At 40.1% G+C, this 12,824-nt stretch overlaps 1 long non-coding RNA gene across 1 annotated transcript in view; it reads right to left on the bottom strand.

Moving 5' to 3' along the window:
• Nucleotides 1-379: 379 nt before the first annotated feature.
• LOC110132210 (uncharacterized) overlaps nucleotides 380-12,824 on the bottom strand; it is a 244,192-nt gene continuing 231,747 nt past the window's right edge. Inside the window, exons 3-5 of the long non-coding RNA XR_011483306.1 lie at nucleotides 8,105-8,220; nucleotides 6,732-6,822; nucleotides 380-3,633 (exon numbers count right to left, since the gene is read on the bottom strand). This is a non-coding gene — a long non-coding RNA (uncharacterized lncRNA). The remainder of the gene's footprint in view (nucleotides 3,634-6,731; nucleotides 6,823-8,104; nucleotides 8,221-12,824) is intronic.

Here is a 12,824-nt window from a genome sequence, read left to right as displayed (position 1 = left end):
GGCATCCAAGGAGATTGGTGCTAACTTGTATTTTGGGGGAGAAGACAATTATCTTAATGTTAAAACACAAAAATTCCCAGAACTTCATGGTGGATAGAAGTTCTGTCATTTACAACCAGGAAAAAAAAAAAAAAACACAACAAAAAGCTTGAGGTAACCCATAAACTAGAAACTGGGTCACTATTGTGTGATTAACATGGTAAAGTCATGTCCAAGATTCAGCAACCGTTTAGCATTTCATATGTGCTGGGTGCTGGCTCTGTCATCTGACTTGAGAGTCCTTGACAGCATCCCAAGAGGTGAGTATGATTTTCAGTTTACAGATAAAGACAGCAGATTAAATAACTTGCTCAAATATCAAACAGTATTACAGAGAATCACAACTTTTAGAAAAAAAATTTACTGCCATAAATAAGATGTGCACACATACGATCAGTGAACCCAAACCATGAACTTCTCATTCCATAGAAACTACCCTTAAGTGACACTCAGAGCATTTTTGCACATGAAATGGATAAGGAAAATGTTTGAGACAAACAATCTGAATTTTAAATGCAGATCAAAGGTCCTTGCTGTGGTGAAAGAAGCCTGTGGGTATTTCAGGGAGGTTCACCGAGAAAGTAGGCATCTTCCTCCACTTTATGGACTTATATTTTAAGAAGCCCAGTCATTCTAGTCCATGCAGAAAAAACTTTCAAAGGAATATTTACAATGTGGATCTTATATTAAACATTTGGCTTTATAAACTTAAATATTTGTAAAAGCATATGTAAAATAAATTTTAGTACACAAACTGAAGTGTGCAAAACATATCAATTTCGTTATTTCTTTAAATTGGGTTAGTTTTCTGACTCTCAACTGCCATGCTTCCTCTAAGACAGCAAGATTATCTATCTCATCCTTGTCAGGAACTCCATCTCCTTCCAAGAGTCACACCAGAAACCAGAGGATTTACTTGCAGTGAAGACAGTTGAGGAAGAGCCTCTGATCTCCAGTCTTTTAAGGTATCACTGGCATCAATCTGTGATGCTTACACTGGGGCCCTGGGTTTTGGTGGTGCCATTTGTGAGGAGGGGCTTTGCAGTGGGCACCTCCCTCTAGGCACATCAAGAAGTCATCTCCTCTGGGCAGGGCTGGCTGCGTGGTGGCCATGTGACTGTGTCATTTCACAGGGCCCTGAACTCAGGAGAGCCCTGAATTTGTTTTAATGCCCTGTGGTTTCCATCTTGAAATTTGGGCAAGGACTGCCATGTTTCATTTTGCACTGGATCCCCCAAATTACATAGGTGATCCTGCTGTGGGTTTAAGCCACCAGCTCCTCTGCTCACTTTCTCAGCACAGCCTGCCATCCTGTTTCCCTCTACCACCTTAAGAAGAACTTCTGTCTCTGACTCTCTGCCAATCCAGTGCTTCATTCCTCTTCCTTAGAGTCTGGAGGGCGTGCTATTTTCTCAATGGCCGTAGGCACTTACTAAAAAACAGGAGGAACTGCAGACTTTTCAGGGGCTTCTGTCTTCCATCCTGCAAAAATCCCTGAGGCAAGGGAGCACAAGAGGGACTGGTTCTTACTTGAGATGAGAAAAGACAAAACAAATATGTGGGGAGAAAAATGACACCTTAATCTATCAATAAATTATTGTTACATGTATAGTTGTGTTTTAATTAACTCTAAGTAATTTTCATGGTCAGTTTTGGTGATTTTGGCCAATAAAATGGGCCTCTAGGACCCAACACATATTGTGCTTAGTCACTCAGTTGTGTCCGACTCCTTGTGGCCTCATGGACTGCAGACCACCAGGTTCCTCTGCTTATGGAATTTCCCAAGCAAGAATACGGGAGGGGGTTGCCATTTCTGACTCAGGGGGATCTTCCTGACCCAGGGATAGAGTCCACGTCGCTTGTATCGCCTCATTGGCAGGGAGATTCTTTACCACCAGCGCCTGGGAAACCCCAACACGTATTGCTGCACTCATGAAAAGCAAGAACGCAGGGACCTAAAGTGGGTGTTGCCAGTAGTAGGGTGATCATATACATTCTAGCTTAAATTTGGACATTTTTTTATGTCTTTGTCGCTGCATGCAGACTTCCTCTAGTTGTGATGAGAAGGGGTTACCCTCTAGTTGCGATGTGCAGGCTTCTCATTGCGGTGGCTTCTCTCTCGGAGCACAGGCTCTAGGGTGTTCAGACTTCTGTAGTTGTGGCCCATGCAGGGCTTAGTTGCCCTGCAGCATTTGGAATCTTCCCAGACCAGGGATCAAACCCATCTTCCCTGCACTGGCAGATGGATTCCCAACCACGGGACCACTAGGAATGTCCCGAACTGGGACATTTTTGAAAGGGCCACTATTTATAGTTACACTGGAGCGCTATGGACACAGTGGGATACACAGTCCCCCATCTGTAGCAGAGTCAGGACTTGAACAGGTCTGTGTGGCTCATGCGGTCTTGGTATTAATTAGGATAATCTGTGGCCAGCTCAGCCACCTGCCATGAGTGCTTTATCCTACATCCATTCAGTTTTGGTCCTGTTGACAAGGCCTGAGAAAGACTAGGTTCACAACCAGAGAATTTTATTCATGAAAAGCCCAAGAACTGCATTCCTGAGTTGCAATTGGCCAGTGCTCCAGGCATGAATGGGGGAAGTTTCATCTTCAATATTTACTAAAAACAGACGCTGAAGTTTGAGAAGCAAATGTAAAGTGCTCATTCCGAAAGCCTCTTTATATACATGTTAAATCAGTTTGTGGGAAAGAGACTACAGAGATTGTTTAAACATTCATAATGATGACACAACTGTTCGAAAATATGCAGTTCCTTGTAGTTATATGTGGAATTAATTGCATATGGAGGAAGTTATCTTTTGAAACTGGATTAAAAGGAAATAGTTCATAACTCAGTGATATCAACATGCACACCATTGTACTCAGGACTAAGCTTTGCCTTGTCTTTCTTATCTCAGCCACTGTCTGAAGAAGTTGTTTTCTTGCTTAAGGCGTCATGACTGAAGTATGTAGCTCTGTGGAGGGGAAAAAAAAAAAAAAACTGGGGCCAGATGGAAGAAATGTCACTTTAGCCCAAGTGGTACTATTGGGAGTCTCTTTCTGATCTTGAATTCTGGAGTTCAGCTCATGTGTGTTGGCCCTTTAGTGGAGGATGTAGAGAGCTGGTCCCTCTCCACTTCTCTATTCCTTCGAAGTAAAGCAGCCAGGGTTTGGGAGCAAGATTTCCTCCCTCACCGCACAGCACGTTTCAATATTCATCCTTCAATGAATTACCCACAGTTCTTAGCAGGGCATCTAGTTAACCACAGAGCAGTCAGAGAGCTATGTTTAGAGATAAACAGCGCCTTATCTCTTGCACTCCAAGGGAAATCAGCAGTCATTTCCTAGAGATGGTCTCAGCCTGACTCTGGGGCTCCAGTTCCTCTCCGATACAATCAGTGCTCAGCCAAAGCTACATAAAGTGGTGACACTCCCCCGTATGTCTAACTCAGGCACTAATCACACTTTTAGTACATCTGTTGTTTTAAAATTTCCAGTCCCATTAATTCTTCCTTTTTTTTTTCTTTTTTAAGATATGAGGAGTTGAGAATACCCATATTCACTTTGAAGTGCCGTCACTTAAATGAAAGATCTGGAAAAAAAAAATCGAGACATGAGGCAATCCTGAAAATATGAATAAAAGAATATAAATATTTCTCCAGCCTCTCTAGTCTTCATTAAAATACGCAAGAGGAAGAAACCGGTTTGCCCTTCTATATTTAATTTGGACTCTGACCTCTTTGAAAACTTCAGCAATATGATTAATTTTAGCTTATCTTATGGAATGTCTCTCCACCTATAAATAAGTCTATTCATCTTCAGAAGAGCATAAATATTCCTCCTGTTTTACAGTTATTTTTAAATATCTCTTACATATAATTATAATGGGATCTATTTCCAGGACAATAGCTAAGTATCAGTTACATTTCCATTATGCTCTATTAGTTTCATGGTCGGAAAACTTAAGCAAAAATAAGCTTCTCTGGATGAATATGAATCCAGCATTAACCAGAGTAACATGAATAATTCAAAGAGCTCCTGACATTCAATCTAACAAAACCAAAAAGAATAAGAAAAGAGAAGAGAAAGAGGCAGAGAAGAAGAAAAAGAAGAGAAGGAGAAGAAGGAGAGCTTGAGAGTTTTTAATTTTAGGTAGAGGTATAAAAAAATTCCATTATTATATTTTTCATGTTATCCCACATAATGTTAGAAAATCGGAAGACCCTTCTCTATACTTTATTAGTGTCTGATTTTCCACTTTTCTGTCTCCCAGAGTCTGCAGGCTCAAGCTAGGTCCATGTAGCCACATAGGAAAGCACTTTGCCTACAAGAACATACTAAACCCAGCATTGCATTATTTGATACCTTGAGACTGAGGATGTTAAAAATTATTTCCAGGGTAATATTATCTTCAAATAATTAATAGTATTTATAACAATAATCTATAATTTAAACTGGTGATAAAAGCAACCTGCTCAAGGAGAGATGGCATATTCAGCTATTAAAAATCATATTGCTATGGGAAAGAAGTTAAGTATCTGGTATTTCTAGGACCACAATTCATTTCTTATATTTGGATTCGAACCTTTAAAATGAAAACTTACACATGGGACTCACACATGGAAAATGAATGGTCAATTTGTTTGCTTTCTAGATCATTCCCCACTGGAAGGACAAACTTTCCATCAGAAGACAAAGGATATGCTTTTCTCAGAGAAATATCTCCCCATTAATAAATAGCAAGCTAACACTGAACACTTAAGTAGTGTTCCCGCCAGTCATGTGAGTCGTGTCAGCATCAACCAGCTGGTCCTTGTCTGTTTTGCAGTCAAAGAAAATGGGAACTCAGCATGTATCCAAGTTCCCAAGGATAGGGGGATTCGAGCTGCCAGGTGTGCGCATGGGCAGAATGCCCAACCCCAGGTCATCTTACAAAAAAGCCTTGCTCAGGCATGGCCAACAAAGGAAAGCAAGCAAAAGGTCACAGTTGCTGTTTCTGCAACATAGTTACTCTCTGCGAGACACCCTCATATTTTCTTTTTTTCCAGTTGTTAACTAAATGTTTAAGGAGCACATTAGAGTCATGAAAGGAGGTTGGAAGGGCAGGCAGCTCAAGTGTTGTGATTTCTACCATTCATGAAATCAACACAATTCTTTCAGTAATCAAAGGTGCGTTCCGAAGAACTGAGAATGTGGCAGGCAGGGGTAGGGAGTAGGGAATTGCCAAGTAGCTGCCACGTTTGGCCTATTTGCTTCTATTGATGCCATCCAAAAACGAGGATCATATTTATCAACACACTTTTCAGGCAGAGCTTTCAAGTATTCACGTGTAACTATTGTGGAGCAAATCTTGGGCAATCCACTTTGCTTCTGTCTAACCTGGAAAGGTGAACTGGAATGAGAGTGATTTTCTGCATAATTTGATCCAATGGATGAATACTCTGGAGTCATGTGATAGGGTCAAGGTTCTTGCAGCTCATGCCTTAGAACCCAGTTACACGGGAGACCATGTTTGAACAATGTCCTTTAAAGAATTCAGTAACTAAACCCCACTGGACATGAGCCAAGACAAGCCTCTTGAATGCCAAATTCCACTCTAGTGGGTCATGTTATTGGATGGCTCAAATGAATTTGGGCCAGGAAAAAAAGGGCCTCCTTTCCCTCAATAGTTAGTTTTTTGTCTGAATTATCCAGATAATGGCTTTACTTTTCAACTTTCCTTTGCCTGCACGGAGTAGAAAGGCAGCTCTACATTTTTGTCATAATAGAATCATTACCTGTAATTCTCAGAAGTCATCCTCATGAAAATGGGTAAATTTGTATCAAAAAGAGCTACCTAATTTGTAATAGTGATTTATTCTTTTATAATTTCTTTTAATTTGTTCACTGTGACCAATTCAACAAATATTTACTGGACAAACAAAAAGACATATTATTCTTTGTATCATGCCCATTTGTTTGGAAATCTCATATTAGCTGAAAAATCTGTAAAGTGTTATGAAGCATCAGGAAAATGTGAAAAACTTTTGGAAAAGTTTTCTGCAGAGGCTGTTTATTTAAAAACAGAAAGTTCACTTGTAAGCCATGTGTATTCTTTGAAGTCAACACGGCATCTTTTGATGAAAAAGATGTCAGGTATTAACATTTAATCCTGACAACATTAGTCTCCCACTCCCTATCGCAGATATACTGTATCTCTCTTTGAAGACTGGAGAAGTAGAAACCTTCATATTGTGACTTTTCCTTCACTGGATGGTCATTTCAGTCCAAGACACTTGTCTTGTACCTACTTAACTCACTAGTTCATCTTGTAAAGCCAGAAAATATAAAATAAAGCGATAGGGGAGTTTTCTTTCCAGTCTCACCTGTCATTTCTGCTCTCCCAATCCTTCCCAAAACTTAACAGCCCATTTGAGAAAGAAAGCAACTCATACTTCAAGGTAACCCATATGTAATGTATCTCTTTTTCTGCTATGGTATTGATCATTGCTGTCTTGGTTCTTACAATAAAACAAGCTACGTTACCCAAGGGTCAGAGAGAGGGAAGTTACATCCTGAGGGTGGTAAGATTCAATGTTAGTTTTGAGGATCCTCTTGCAGTCTTTAAATGTGGTCTTCAATGAGTTGGCAGTTGGGAATTGAGGTACGATAGTAGACATAGGAACATGACAATAAAGCTAAGCGGCTCACCTGTTATTTGCTTGAGTGTGTGACCTCTCTCATGAGTGACAACTGTGTGACTCCAGTTCTTCACAAGGGGTCAATCAGAGGATAGAAAAGGCTGTGGGGACGTTCAAGCATCAGATGAGTAGATGGACTGGATGATCATCATAAATTGTATGAATGGACTGGATGACCATAAGTTGCATGAATTACAATTAAAATCTTTGCTACTGTTGCAATTTTTATGTGTGTGAGATAATGTCAAATATAATTTACACACCAAAAGGTACATAAGTCAAACACATGCAAAATCACCATTTAGGTAAAAACTAGGACATAGCCAGCACCTCAGAAGTCTCTCCATGACCCTCACTGATTACCTAACAATCTGATTTTTATGGTAAACACCTCTTTTTCTATAGATCTATTCCTTAAATACAGATCTCTAAGCATTGTGGTTTAAGTTGCGTATTTTCTAAATTTGTATAAACAGAGCTATAGGCTTATGTGTTTTGCTATTTTTATCCAATTTTATGTTTCTGATTGGCCCATGCTGCTAGATGTAGTTGTCCTTCATTCATTTTTGTGGCTGGACCCAGATTAAGTTTGACAGGTGAAGGTTTAGGCAAGTCCTAAGTCTCCATGACTTAGAACTTCACTAGTACCTCAGTGACACTGTGCCCAGAGTTCTGTTGCAGAGAAGAGAATCCTATGTAGGTAGAGATTTACTGCAGATTTTATGCGGCATGTAGATCACTTGACGGGCAGACAAAACAGTCTCTAGGGGGACCTTTCAGAAACCTCCCTCCCCTCTCCCCAGCCACACCACAGAACTGGGCACCCAAGCAGCTCCTACCACTCAAAACTTCTCAGCCTCCAGCCTTAAGTCATCACTGCCTTGACCTTGAAGCCACTGCAATCAGAAATTGCCCTGATTAAGAAGGTTCCATGCTTATAGAGGGTTTCCCTCGTGGCTCAGATGGTTAAGAATCTGCCTGCAAGTAGGAGACTCAAGTTTGATCCCTGGAGAAGGGAAGGACTACCCACTCCAGTATTCTTGTCTGCAGAATCCCATGGACAGAGCAGACTGGCGGGCTACAGTCTGTGGGGTCGCTCAGAGTCTGACACGACTGAATGACTGACACTTAGTTACTTATTTATGCTTATCAAGTCATGAATGCGGCAGATTCCAGAACCATTCTATGCCTGGTACAAACTTCACCAGCAAAAATTGATAAGCCTTTTTTTTTTTTCCTTCATAACACCTATGAACGGCACCCGTGCTAGTGACTGAACCTCTGTCGGCATTGCCAAGAAAGACCAAACACTTCCACGGCATGCTTGGCAGCGGAAATAGCAAACGCAACATGAGGACAGTGGATCTGCAGAGCCGAAAATACCTGGAACTTCAGCTGAAGTGGGTGGGAAAATATAGTCTTTCGCTTTCCAGCACTGTTATACAGCAATGGATTTCACTTTGGGGATCAGGACTCATCGTCAGTGAATCATCAAAGCACTGAAAAAAATAAAATAGAGCAGAATAACATTTTCAGAGGGCATCAACCTAGGGTAATTTCTGTTTTGTGCCTCACACGCATATGTATGGATTGCAAAGTAAAATATTTTCTCACTAGGGGTTGAGTAAAAAAAAAGTTCAAAAGCCACTACACTGAAAGGGGAATGGAATAGATGTCAAGTGCCAAGCGATCATATCCCCCACAACTCCTGAAACCGAACATGGAGTGATACATGTGTTCAAGAATGAGACACTTTGACAAGCCTTGTTGGCTACTATAATCTACCGATTCACTTTGGAGCATCTTAGTGTCTGGATTACCCTTTCAGCCTGCACCCCTTTCCAAAACATCATCCATGAGTCCCAGAGTGATCTTTCTGAACACAAATCTGTTTATTTCACTCTATTTTAAAGCATTCAGTAGCTTCCTCTGACTTGTAGAAGTTATCTTCAAATTTAAGGTGCTTGTTAAAATACAGATCCCCAGATTTTCCTCAGAGATTCTAATTTAAATAACTTGAGGATGGAGTCCAGGAATCTGCACTCATAGTGGGAACCCCTAGTGAATAAAATCCAGGATCCTTAGCACGACCAAAAGTATGTGGCTCTGTACCAAGCTGGCCCCACCTCAATTTTTCCTGCCCCGCCACCAATCCCCCTTCCCTCGTAGACCCTCCCCTCCCCTAGACAGTGAACCACTTCTATGCCCTTTGTACTTCATGCTTTTATACCCTACATTATCACATGTTGTTTCTTACAACTGAAACGTTCTACTTACTCCCGTTCTTGTCAAATATTTCCCAAGCTCCTATTCACCTTAAAGGACCAATATTACCTCTCTAGGAAACCTTCTCTTATATGCGAATACAGTTTATGTTCCTTTGGTATTCCACGTATTTTATACCTGCGTGCATACTCAGTTGTTCGGTCATCGCTGACTCTTTTGCGACACCAGGGACTGTAACCCACCAGGATCCTCTTGTCCATTTCTGGCAAGAATACTGGAGTGGGCTGTCATTTCCTCCTCCAGGGGATCTTCCCAGCCCAGAGACAGAACCCACATCTCCTGCATTTGCAGACAGATTCTTTATCATTGAGCCACAAGGGAATAATACTAAGTATTATTTTCTATTATAATCACATTGAATTGTAATTATTTGTTGACATTATTTTCCTATGAAAACCAGGAGCTTATTAGATATAAGCACTGTGTCTTATGGTTTTGGGCTTTTTGTTGTTGTTTATATCCACAGCCTGGCACCATGTCAAAGTACTATCGATACCCATTCAATACAATGAATGGGTGATATATTGATTGGTAGTTGGATGGATAGATTGTTCAATGAACAGAACTGCTTCTGGAAGGTAGGTGTGGTTTCTCTTTTGATATTGGTTTTCAACAGAGATTAGAACTGTTACTGCTAGAATATCTGATCTTCTATCGGGGTAGCTGATGCCTTTGGAAAACCAAATGAGTTACCTGTTAAGAACAGGTTCTATGGATTCAGCCTGAGTCATCCATAGGGGTCAAGTCTGGTGGGTGAAATTTCAATTAAGAATTAAATATTGGTGCAGTCTCAAAATATTTTCCCACAAAATGCTGATCATTTATAAGTGGGAAAATGGTGAATTTTATGTTTCCTGAGAAGATGCTGGGGAAGATTAAAGGCAGGAGAAGGGGATGGCAGAGGATGAGATGGTTGGATGGCATCACCAACTCAATGGACATGAGTTTGAGCAAGCTCTGGGAGTTGGTGATGGACAGGGTAGCCTGGTGTGTTGCAGTCCATGGGGTGGCAAAGAGTTGGACATGACTGAGTGACTGAACTGAACTGAGAAGTCTCAAGAAAACATAATATCATATCATTTTCCTGCAAAGAAAACATGATCTGATTCTGAATGTGGGACAAACTTAGGTAGAGAAATACATACAGACTGAAAAGATGGAAAGACTTAAAAAAACAAAACTCTTCCAGACTGAGTGATATTGGAAGTCTATGACAATTAAATGATCTTGGTATGGCTACTAGACCATAAAAAAAGAGACGTTACTGGTACAGTTGGAAAACCTTAAGAGTGTTCTATGAACTGGATGGTTGTATTGATTGTTTTGTGTTGATAGTATTGTATTGTATTGATATTACTTTTTGAGCTTGGTTGTACTTTGGTTGTGTAGAAAACTGTGTTTTTGGAAAGATAGAAACTGGGGGAAGTGAGAGTGATGAATCCTCAGCTCTGCAGTTACTGCTTAAATGGTTTAAAAAAGAATAATGATAAAATTTTATATATATATATATATATATGTATATATATATGTAAAGAGAGAGGTAGAATAAAGGTGACAAAATATTAATAATTTGGAATGTTGAGTAAAGAGAATGTGCGAGTTCTCTATACATGTCTTGAAGTATGTTTGAAGTAATTTAAAAATAAATACCATTGACTTTATTTGTGACCAAGATGGAATAACACGGATCAAATTTACCTTCTTGCCTTAAACAACTGCCAAGGCAGCTTGAATTTGTAGGACAAAGTACCTGGGTCAGAGGAGAACAATGCATACAGAAGAACTCTGAAGATGTACAGAGGGTTCCTTTTGACCATTTAGCAGAGACTGATCGGCTTACATATATGAGAAAGCTGTCCAAGATTGGAGAAAACATCAACAAACAAGTATTCAACACTCGGGCTCCCCGGGTAGCTCAGCCAATAAAGAATCAGCCTGCAATGCAGGAGACTCTGGTTTGATTCCTGGGTCGGGAAGATCCCCTGAAGAAGGGATAGGCTACCCACTCCAGTATTCTTGGGCTTCCTTGGTGGTTCAGACAGTAAAGAATCCATCTGCAATGTGGGAGACGGGTTTGATTCTTGGGTTGGGAAGATCCCCTGGAGGAGGGCCTGGCAACCCACTCCAGTATTCCTGCCAGGAGAATCCCATGGATAGGGCCTGGCAGGCTACAGTTGATGGGGTCACAAAGAGTCTGACATGATTGAGCAACCAAGTGCAGCATTCAGCACTCACAAAGGACCAGCAATAGCATCTGTCCCACCAGCCAGATCGTAAAGTGTCGCAATTCATGAGGTGTTGGGTATAGAGTATTTAGAAGAGTCTTGCCTCAGTACTAAGGGACACATTACCAAGATTAAATGCAGTGCTAGTCTAGGCTAACAAGTCTTAAAAAGAAAGGCCCAATAGGATCAAAATTTTTCCAAGAAACTCAACTGCATATCAGAACAAAGCTTAAGAATATTTATAGGTATACAGAAATAGTCAGGAGCCAGCAAGGTAAAATTCACAAAGTCTGGCATCCAATAAAAGAATAACAGACTATCCTGAGAAGCAGAAAAATGTGATCTATAATAAGGAGAATAATCAATCAGTGAAAACCTACATAGAACTGAAACAGATATTAGAATCAGCAGAAACAGACATGAAAAGAATTATTTTAGCTATATTCTGAAAGCCCCCAAATAGAGATATAGAACATATGAAAAACAAATACAAAAAATCAAATAACTCAAGTGAAAAGCAACAATGTCTAAGATTAAAAAAAATTCACTGGATGGAATTAATAGTAGATTAGACATAACAGATGAAAACACTAGTAAATTTGTAAACATAGCAATAGAAGCAATATGAGATGAAAAGCAAAATGAAAATGATGAGCATCAGTAGCTTTGAGACAACTTTTAACATCCTAAAAGTTGTCAGTTGGGGACTGTAACCTGAGTCCCCAAGTGAGAGGTTGGTGAGAGAAAAAAATATACTTGAAGAAATGACTGGAAAATTCCAAATTTGATGACGTCTGAAAATTACATATCTGAGAATGCCAATGAACTTCAAGAACAAGAAACATAAAGAAAACACACAACGGGGGAAGGCGTCGTTGTTGTTCAGTCGCTCAGTGGCATCCGACTCTTCACGACTCCATGCACGGCAGCAGGCCAGGCTTCCCTGGCCTTCACCATTTCCCGGGGAAAGGAAAGGGTGAGATGAATCGAGAAAGTGGCATTGAAACATATACATTACCATATGGAAAATAGACAGCCAGTGGGAAATTGCTGTATTGATGCAGGGAGCTCAGATCTGGTGCTCTGTGACAACGTAGGGGGTGGGATGGGGTGGGAGGTAGGAGGCAGGTACTAGAGGGAGGCGACGTATGTATACCTATGGCTGATGCATGTTGATGTATGGCAGAAACCAATATTGTGATTGTTTTGTGTTGTAATTTGTTGTTGTATTGTATTGTACTGTTGTAATTTGTTACCAGTTGTATTGGTACCAATATTGTAAAGCAATTATCCTCCAATTAAAAATAAATTTAAAAAGAAAACTATACCAAGACATATGGTAATCAAATTTCTCAAAAGCAATGATAAGTAGAAAAATCTTAAAAACAGCTCCAGAAAAACTACATGTTACACACAGAAGAACGAAAATAAGAAAGATAGCAAATTATCTAACACATTACAAGCAAGATAACAATAGAGAAACATCTTCAAAATACTGAAGGAGAAATAACTATCATCCTAGAAGTCTATACCCAGTGAAACAAAGCCTTTTTTAAAGGGAACCGTCTTACACTATTGGTGAGAATGTATAT

This window comes from Odocoileus virginianus, chromosome 24, assembly GCF_023699985.2.
Source record: "Odocoileus virginianus isolate 20LAN1187 ecotype Illinois chromosome 24, Ovbor_1.2, whole genome shotgun sequence".
Classification (NCBI taxonomy): Eukaryota; Metazoa; Chordata; class Mammalia; order Artiodactyla; family Cervidae; genus Odocoileus; species Odocoileus virginianus.
The sequence above is the reverse complement of the archived record's forward strand: the minus strand, read 5'-3'. Positions and strand labels throughout refer to the sequence as shown.